The 9,456-nt window shown below is 51.8% G+C and overlaps 1 long non-coding RNA gene across 1 annotated transcript; it reads right to left on the bottom strand.

Moving 5' to 3' along the window:
- Positions 1–5,880: 5,880 nt before the first annotated feature.
- Positions 5,881–9,456, bottom strand: LOC117036466 (uncharacterized). The gene is made up of 3 exons (XR_004425371.1): positions 9,189–9,456; positions 7,034–7,398; positions 5,881–6,051 (listed from the first exon to the last, which is right to left on the bottom strand). It is a non-coding gene; the product is annotated as an uncharacterized LOC117036466 (long non-coding RNA).

Below are 9,456 nucleotides of genomic sequence, written 5' to 3' on the forward strand. Positions count from 1 at the left end.
CTGGGCATCTTGTGTTTTTATTTGTTATATCTGACAATGCTATATCCGGGAGTTCTGAAACCACCAACCACAGCACACCTGGGTGAGGGCCGGGGTGTGGTTCATACACAGAACATGGGAGCAGCTCTGCGCCCGTGTCATGTGTGCACACATGTGCATGTCCTCATGCCCACGGGGAGTGCACTCTGTGTGCATGTACAGGTTAAGCCTGTTCAGCGCATGGCAGTCAGTCATCTACCCAACTCTGAACAAAGGTGCAGGGTCGGCGAAGACCCACCAGGGGCCTGGGGAGTTCTGCTAAGAGGAAAGATTTTCCAATCACCTTTCCCATTGGAATCATCCCTGTAGCTTAGGGTCCCTCCTGCCAGCCAACATCTGAGGGGGTTAGAGTCCCCCTCCCTGGGGCCACGGAGCATCAGAGACCTATCAGGCTGAGAAGGTCCTTTGGTCCAACTCCTTCACTACTCAGGTGAAAAAAACTGAAGCCCAGAGAGGGAAGGGGGCTTGCCCAAAGTCACACAGCCATCAGAGAAGTAGCTGGAACTGGAATCAGGGTCTCCAGCCTCTAGCCCTGGGCTCATTCCACTGCATAAATGGACTCTTTCTGAGAGCAGGTCACAGTCAGAGAAAGCTGAACTCTTGAGAATTCAATTGCAGCCATTTGCTTGCCAAACTGCAGAAATAATTATAATAGTGGCTAGCATTTATTTAGCTCTTACTGCATGCTAGCCTCATTTAATTTACACGGCAACTCCGTGGTGTAAGTTTGATTATTGCCTTCATTGAAGAATGAAGAAACTGAGGCTGAGAAACTTGCCCTAGGTCACACAGCTGCTAAGTGAGTGGTTACTTGAAGTAGACATGCACTTTGAACGATAATAGGAAACTGGATTCCTCATGCTGAATAAACTGGGCGCTACAGCCAGTCCTTCAAGAGGTCTGAATGGCTGGTGTGAGTGAGAGTAGGTTAAGATGGACAATAACTGAATCACCAGGGTCTGAACCTTTTCTGTCCAAGCCAAGGGCAGCTATACCTCCTAGCCACTTCTCCTCTGGCTCAAGTCATTGATTTCAGCTAAGGTTTTTAAACCCACCTCACTAAAAGGTTTTCCAAGCCTGACACCCCAGACGGGGAGAGAAGTGATCCTGTCTCTACGTTGGAAACCCTGCCTTTCAGCTCACCCCTTGAGACAAGATACTTTCTCTTCTTTTTTCCTGGATCCACCCCCTCGCGTCCCCCACCCCTGTCCTCCCGTCCTCCTCAGCTCAATCGTCACTTAATTCAGCAGCTGTTTGTCCCAGCGCCCCTGACACCACACAGGTGTACTGTGTACTCACTTGCTTTCAGGAAAGTAAGTAGTTTTTTGGTGGGCGGCCAGTAAAGGGCACTGGATACAGGCAGAGAGGGCTACACAGCCCCCTCCCCAGGGGACTGCCCGGGGCATGTTATCGAGTGCTCCTGAAACCCAACGCCCAGCCCGGTGGGGCAGCCAGGTGTCCCCAAGACAAGGCTGTTTTTCCTCTCCCTGCTGTGGGGGAGGGGGGCAAGGGGCTCTGCTTCCTGTAGTCAGGGCTGCCTGGGCCTCCCTGCTGGTTGGGATCTCATCTCTGAGGACCCTCTGGATGCGTCTGCTTGCTCTCCCCACCTCTCCACTTCTGAGAAAGTAGATCTATGGCCTGGGCTTGCCCCCTGCTCTCCATTATGTCCCTCATCACCCCTCATCTACTTCCTGATATTCCTGGGCTGGTCAGGGTTACCCTCCTCTTAATTCCCTCTCCACCTTTCCCAGCATCTTGCTCCCCAAAAGCTCCCCTGACTGCTGCAGACCCTGGTGAGCTCTCCCTCCTTCCCCGGCTGAGCCTGTCACTCCTTGGTACAGGCTGCAGATGGGCTTGTCCAAGGCTAGACAGCATGTCAGCTCAAATCCCTGCTCTGTCATGTACTGGCTGTGTGACCTTCACCAAGACTCTGAACCTCTCTGAGCCCTGTGTCTTCATCCTTAAAATGGGAGGACGAGAGTCCTCGCCTCTTGAGTTACTATTGAAAGAATAACATGAGATCATGAACATAAAGTTCAGAGTCCAGCACAAAGCACATTCAATAATTATCAGTGCTAACAGAAATCATCAGAGGATCTTAAATCACATTTGGATATAATGCCAACTTGACTCCTTTAATTTATGATTTCCATGGTATTGATGTTTTACTATTTTATTTTTACATTATAAGTTGTTTATATTTCATATGTATCATTAGTTAAGTTTAATTAGATTCCCTTGGGGTAACTCAAATATCTTTTTGTAATGAAGCAAGAAAGACAGACCCACAGAGAGATACCCAGAGACAGGCAGAAGTGATGGGGAAGAAGAAACACAAAGAGGCCAGGGCTGAGAGACAGAACAGGGAGGCTAGAGCAGTAGGAGAGATAAAGGAGGAAAAACTGAGCAGCTCTGGCCAGAACTGGGCACCGAGGAGCAACCGAGACGGATGAGGACGAGCCCTGCTCCCACACTCATTCTTACAGCCCATTGGAGAGACTGGATTTACCTGCTTAAAGAAAGGTAACTATTTGGGGCAAAAAGACGGGGAAATGATGGCAGGCTCTGAATGGTGAGAGGCCCCAGAGGGCTGGCTGGGAAATATGGGGAGACTTCCTAGAGGTGGAGGGCCTAGAGACTACCCTAAAAGGGCAAGGAAGTGTGACAGCACAGTGAGGGGACAGAGGGAGGAATTTTAGGCCCTTATGAGCAAAGACTGAGACCCGGAACTCAAGGGAAACCCCAGCAGAAAAACTCCCTACCCTTGCTCTACTTCCCCAACACCCATACACACCTATATGTACACACCCATGCACACACACACACACACACACACACACACACACCCATTGCTCTCTGAGGTGGCCTCTTCCCTCTTCTCGGCACCCACAGTATCATTCACACACACCTGACAAGGACCCCAGGCCCTTTCCCTTGCTACAGCCCTGGGGACCATCTCAGGCCAGGCCTTGTACCCACTGCTGCCTCGTCATAGCCTGCTTCTCAGAGGCTGCCAAGAGAACTCAAAACACAAACAAGGGCGGAAGCAAGTGAGGAGTGGTCCCTGGGGGTGACAGAGGGGAGACACAGCTCAGCGAGTCACTGGGACATCTTTACCGGAGGGTTCCAAGGCTCCAGACACAAGACACAGCAACTGCTCCATCCTCACCTGCGTGTGTCCCTCCCCCTCCCCCATCCCCACCCCCACTGCGCTCCCCTCTTGGGCCCATGGGAGAACTGCAGGTCAGTCTCCCAGGGGTCAGCCTAGCATGCCGCCAACGCTGCTGGCCTGAGGCCTAGGGCCCCCCAAAGCCCACAGTCCATCCTGGCCCCACCACAGCCCAGGGTATCTATTTCTCCCTCCACCTTTCCAGCACAGGTAACAGCAATGCTCATGAGGAAACTCGAGAGGTTGGCTCCTTGAAATGGAGAAGGAGGTCAAGAGAAACATTTCCCAACTTTCAAAAGGAACTGTTTGGGATAATTAATCAACACATCACCAACACCAAGGGATTGTTTCACATCAGAAGACATATAATTAAGAAAACAATAGCAGGCTTGTTGTGTATTTTCTTCCTAAAGGATGCTAATTATGTTTAGCACCCTGACACATCCAAAGGTCCTCCCCCAATATACAGAAATCAAACAGAAGTTGGCTCTGAGGTATCTCTTTGCCTAGACTTAGAACACGGAAGGTCGTGGAGCAAAACAGGCCTTCAGCGGGTCTTTTTTGGCCTGCAATGGACGCACCAGTAGGGAAAGGCACTTGTAATTACTAAATTGCACTCACTATTGCTTAATTACACCTTCGGATCAGCACCTAATTTGCTTAGGGTGCAACTGAGCTGCCGTGGGTGTAATTACTTGCCAGGGACACTACTTAACAATGCAGCCACAGCCTGGGGAAACTAGGAGCCACGCTCAGCTCTGCAGCTGTGGAGAGGCTGCAGCACCATGGCGGTGGTTTCCAGGGCTCCGACCCTGACAGGCCAGAATAGAGGAAGGCAGCCCCGGGCTAGCTGCTTCCTCGAAGCAACCTGGCTGCCAGAAAGCTCAGAAAAATCTATCTGGAGGTATTCAGAGAGCAACTGGAATGACTCCCCAGGGCGGGGGGACCCTCCTGATGGGTCCCTTCCCAGCTGCCCCTCAGAGGCGGTGACTCCAGAGTGGGACAATGGCCCTGCCAGGTTCTGCCTCAGCTATCCTGGTAGCTCCTGCTGGAGCCTGGTTCCCATGGGTGCTCCTTGCTGGGACACAGCCGGCAAAGTAGTACCTAAAGGTGCTGGTACCCAAAGGGGACAGGCATATGCCCACAGGCACCAACGCCCCAAGTAAGGGAGCAAAGCCCCTCCTGAGACCCCTGCTAATGTCTGCAATGTGGCCAGACTGGCAACTTCAAGATCCATGGTTCCCACAAAAGAAGAAGGAGGCACCCACATTATCCCCAAAACACACACACACACACACACACACACACACACACACACACACACACCTTCTTGGAAAGGAAATTCTCCAAATGGGAGGAAGGCATCAGTGTTTGCAGATGGACGGGCCACTGCCTCACAGAGAATAGAATTATTACAGAGCCGTGGTGTTGTGGTTAAGCTTCTAAAAAAATCCTGCTACAGATACATCCTAAATGTGTTACTCGTGAAAAGATACTATGTCTGCAATTTGTTTCAAATTCTGATGGAATGGGGAGTGCCTGGGAAAGACTCGGGGAAAGACTAGCCAACCTCTGTGACTTTGTTCAACTCTTGGTTGCCAAAAACAAGCCAATGCTATCTTGGACTGCGTTACCAGAAGTACAGTGGCCAGAACATGGATGGGAGTGTCCTGTTTTACTTAGAACTAAAGGGAACCCCCTGTATCCTGGGGCTCCATTCTGGGAGCCCCATCGCCAAGGGGACGTTCAGCATTTCAGAATGACAGTCGTTACATCTGGAGGAGAGCCGCCAGGTGCTGAAGCAGCTAGAAACCTTGCCATGACATTCAAGAAAGACTGTGGGACCCACTGTTACCAGTGCCGTTTGCATCCTCCTAGAGTTTCTAACAAATACACACACCTTTTATGTATTCTGTTACACTCATGATATTCCATGCACACTCTTTGCTTTTATCAATGAACATTTACATATCCTAGAGATCCTCCCATTTTAGAACAGAAATTATGCCTCATTCTTTTTAACTGCTGCATAACATCCAACTTTACAGTATTTATTTATTTTACCAGTCCCCTACTGATGGACATTTAGATTGCTTCAAATATTTCCCTACAGCGAACATCCTTAATATTTAACCTCATGCATATGTCACTTCACATGAATGAGTAAATCTGTGGATAAATTCCCACAAGTGAGAGAAAGAAGGGAAGGAAAGAAGGAAGGGAGGGAAGGAGGGAAGGAAGGAGGGAGGTGGGAGAAAGAGAGAGAGAGAGAGAGAGAGAGAGAGAGAGAGAGAGAAAGAGAGTAGATGTTTGGAGCAGAAGTAATGGCTACTCCCCCGCTGCCTACAGGTTGGCCCACAATCTAGTGCAGGGGTAGAGGAAGGGAGGGGAGGAAAGGGGAGAGGAGGGGAGCGTGCTTCAGAGATGAACATCAGGCGGGATGCAGACTCCTAGAAGCTCCTGGGTCTCCTTGTGCCCTTTTCCAGAGCCAGGAATCAAGTGACCCCTCTAGATGTTCTTCCTGGGGTCTACACTGCACTTGCCAAGACAAACCCTGTTCGGAGAGCTGATGCACCCTGAGGACCTGTGTCGTCAGTCCACACGTGCACGTTACACATGTGCACACTGGTCCAACCACCTCTCTTTCTCTACCCACCTGAGGGTTGTAGCATTTTCTAAATACAATCTCCTTTTCAGCTGGAAAAACTGAAGATGTGTGTGGGTGGCAGGGGACGTGGGCAGAGAAGAGGAGCCTTGGAAGTGCTCTGGCTTCCCATAATCTTCAGCCATGACCCCCACACGCAGCAGGACCCTGTCGCTGAATAAGTCCCTCTGTGCTGGCCCTAGACGACAAGTAGGGAAAGTGACATCTGAATCAACCTGGCATCATTTACTTAACGAAGCAGCGGCCTTCCACTTGAAGTGATCTACAGTATTAGACACCACTCCTGTTTTTCATGGAAGACATAATTGCAGTCGTTCAGAGTGAGGGACAATGACAGCAGGGAAGAAGAGGGCGGGGTGAGCCCTTCAGGAGGCAGCCCCGCATGGGCGAACGGGGCGCTGTGAGACTGGGGGAGCCAGGACAAAGCGGCTAGCTGTGCAACCCCCTAGCGCTTACACAGCCCCCACCAACACAGCTCAGCCATGCCTCCCGGCTGTGGTCACACTTATGGTCCCCCATGCACTACAGGCTGTCACCCACAAACACAAACACATGTTCACAGCCACTCACTGGCAAACATGGGTACATACACACGGACTCCCGACAACGCAGCCTCACTCACAAGCGCACGTGTATCTGGGGTTACCACCCTTTTGCACAACGTTCAGGAACTTTGTGGTGGCAGATAGTGGTGGCTGTTGCATCTAAAACCTCCAGGCTGGAAGGGGACAGGGAGCAGTCCCCAGCTAGGTGCATGCCAGGGAAGGGGGACTGGGCAGAACAATAATAAAGTCACCTTCAGTGATGTCACACCCAACACACAGAATCCCCACCAGAGCACAGGAATGCAGAACAGAGGTTGTGCACTGCCTAAGAGGTCTGGGGAGGAAGGGGTCACTGAAATTCAGTGCACATTTTACTCTCCTGGTAACCAGCCACCAGGAAGAAAAGGAAAATGCCTTTTCCTAAGCTTTGCAGGCACAGTATGGGCCACAGAGTCCCGACCCCCAGGGCCATGTGCACACTTACACATCCACGTTTGTGATGCACATGCTAGAAGTTACATTCTATGCAGGCACATTCAGGTATCGCCACTCGTGCGCTTGCAACCCCAGCATGCAAGGTACATGGCCACACTCAGGCACAAAACTCTTCCTTACCATGTCCATTCCCAGGGACGCAGGCACAGATTCTTCAGCTTGTCCTTGGTCTGGGCTGACGGTGATATCCGGAACCCCCAGGAAACCAGCCTCAAGAATAGGATCCAGGGGCAGCCGGATGGCTCAGTTGGTTAGAGTTGGTTAGAATGCAAGCTCTTAACAACAAGGTTGCCAGTTGACTCCCACATGCGCCAGTGAGCTATGCCCTCTATAACTATATTAAAACAACAGCTTGAGCTTGGAGCTGAGCTGCCAGTGGGCGACCGGTTGGCTCAATGGCTGGAACGCGGTGCTCATAACACCGTAACACCAAGGTCGCTGGTTCGAGTTCCACATGGGCCAGTGAACTGCACACCCCCCCACAACTAGATTGAAAAAAAAAACAATTTGACATCCTGTAAAAACACACTGTTCCCCAACATTCTGCAATAATTTAAAAAGAAGAAGAAATAGGATCCAGTGACCAGGCATGTCCCCCCATGTTTCCCCCACCCACCCTAAAAGTGACACCTATCCTCTCTTGCCCACACAGTCCCAGCTGAGGGGAAAGGCCAGGCACTGTGGGGGCCACTAGTAGCCATGAACAGAGCTTAACCACCTCTTGGGTCTACAGTGGGCATGTGGGTGACTGGCCGGTGGGGACGGGGGAGGGGCTGGGAAAGCGAAGCTCTGACTCCAGGGAGTCCTGGTTCTTACCTCTCAGGACCTTGCAGCCTCTTGGCGCCAAATAGAGGAGAGGCCGTGTTCAGAGCCATGGTTTCTAAATAAACCAGACCCTCTGACAAGGCTGCAGGGTCCAACCACCCAGCCCTTAGGGGCAATTTTACTTGCCCAGAGAGCACGGGGAACGACCACCAAGCAGGCCTTAGGACACCTAGCTTTAATGACCTCACTGTCTGATGACTCCTGAAACTTTTTTACCTTCCATGAGCCTGCCCACAAGAAAGAGCCTCAACAGCCTAAAGAGTCCTGGATTGGGGCCAAGGAGCACCCACCTCTGCTCAAGCAAAGTGCCCTAAAAAGGGGGGTTGAAGGCAAAGAGCCAGCTCACACCCTCAGTCCAGCCTCCTAGGACAAAGCAGGGTCCAGTCCCAGGGGCACCCACCACCCAGGTGGGGGGGTGGGCAGTCCCTTCTATCCCCACCCCCAGCTCTGTGCCAGCTCCTCTGGTTTAAGGCAGAGGGGGGAGGGGCATCCACATTCTCTGGGGAGCAGAGCGAAGCCCCACTAAGTGACCCCGTTTCTGAGTGAAATTGAGCTGCCATTTTCATCTTCTACCCAAATGTCAGCAGCGTTAGATCAGATTAGAAGCTAATCTCTTGCCAAAATTCATTTCCGAACAAGAGAGGTGGCTGCGGGTGGAACGGAGCGTAGGTTTGTTGTTTGTTTCAGTACCCCCCTCCCACCCTGACAAACACACACGCACGGTTTCTCTCCCCATTACTGGGGTGAAAGTGGGGGTAAAAATCAGAATAGACCGCACTGAGGCCAGGAGAAGGCCTATGGGAGGGCCGGGCACCGCCCGCTGAGGGCAGGCGGCAGGTGCCCTGCCCAGAGCTCTGCAGTAGCACTGAGCTGGTGCGGTTGTTCTCTAAATGTTCTAACGGCCCCCAGGCCCCAGCATACACCCAGAGAGTCCTTCTCGTCCCAGAGAGGAAGGGAACCCTTGGCCAGAGCTGGCAGGACCCGAGGTACAAGCGCTGGGAGGGAGGGCCTCAGGTACACACTGCACCCTCCCTTTCGAGACTGAGGTCCCTTCCCAAACCCCGCCTACGCACCCTCAACCTCCCCCTCCAGCCTCTGACCTCGCAGGCCAGGGTCGTAAAAAGGGAAAAGAAAGGCAATTGCGACCTAAAGAGAGAGGAAGAAAGGGGGAAAATAACGCCCAAATGAACTGGTCAGTACCTTGCAGGAGGCCGCATTTGACAAGTGACCAGAACACAGCCGCTGGCCTGAATGCATAATTACCCCCAAGTGAAAATTCCCCATCTAATTTGATATTTGGTTCTTTGCAGAAGCTATAGCCTTCGTAAATAATATACAAAGTAAGAAACCTAATCCCGCCTGCTAGAATGTTTAATTCATCATTATGCGAGCTAATTGGAAGGTGATTATATGGTAATTGCTCATTAGTGGTGTATATTTATCGCTGTACCTTATGTCAAGGCCATGGGAATTGTGTAGAGTCTGTTCTCTCATTTCTAGTATCAGTTTCAGAAGCAGGAGCGAAGCAGGCAAGATCAAGTTTTCCTGACGTCAGGGTCCAGCAGAGGGCTATGGAGACCTATGCTATATATAGGGCCCGGCGCAGGCTGGGGACCGGGGCAGCCTGGGGCCCCGCTGAGCAGAGAGTCTGGAGCTACCTGGCAGCCAGGCCACTGCCAGGCAAAGCCGGTCCTCCAGGGTACAGAGAGAGGCGTGGG

The sequence above is a fragment of the Rhinolophus ferrumequinum genome, chromosome 16, assembly GCF_004115265.2.
Source record: "Rhinolophus ferrumequinum isolate MPI-CBG mRhiFer1 chromosome 16, mRhiFer1_v1.p, whole genome shotgun sequence".
Taxonomy (NCBI): domain Eukaryota; kingdom Metazoa; phylum Chordata; class Mammalia; order Chiroptera; family Rhinolophidae; genus Rhinolophus; species Rhinolophus ferrumequinum.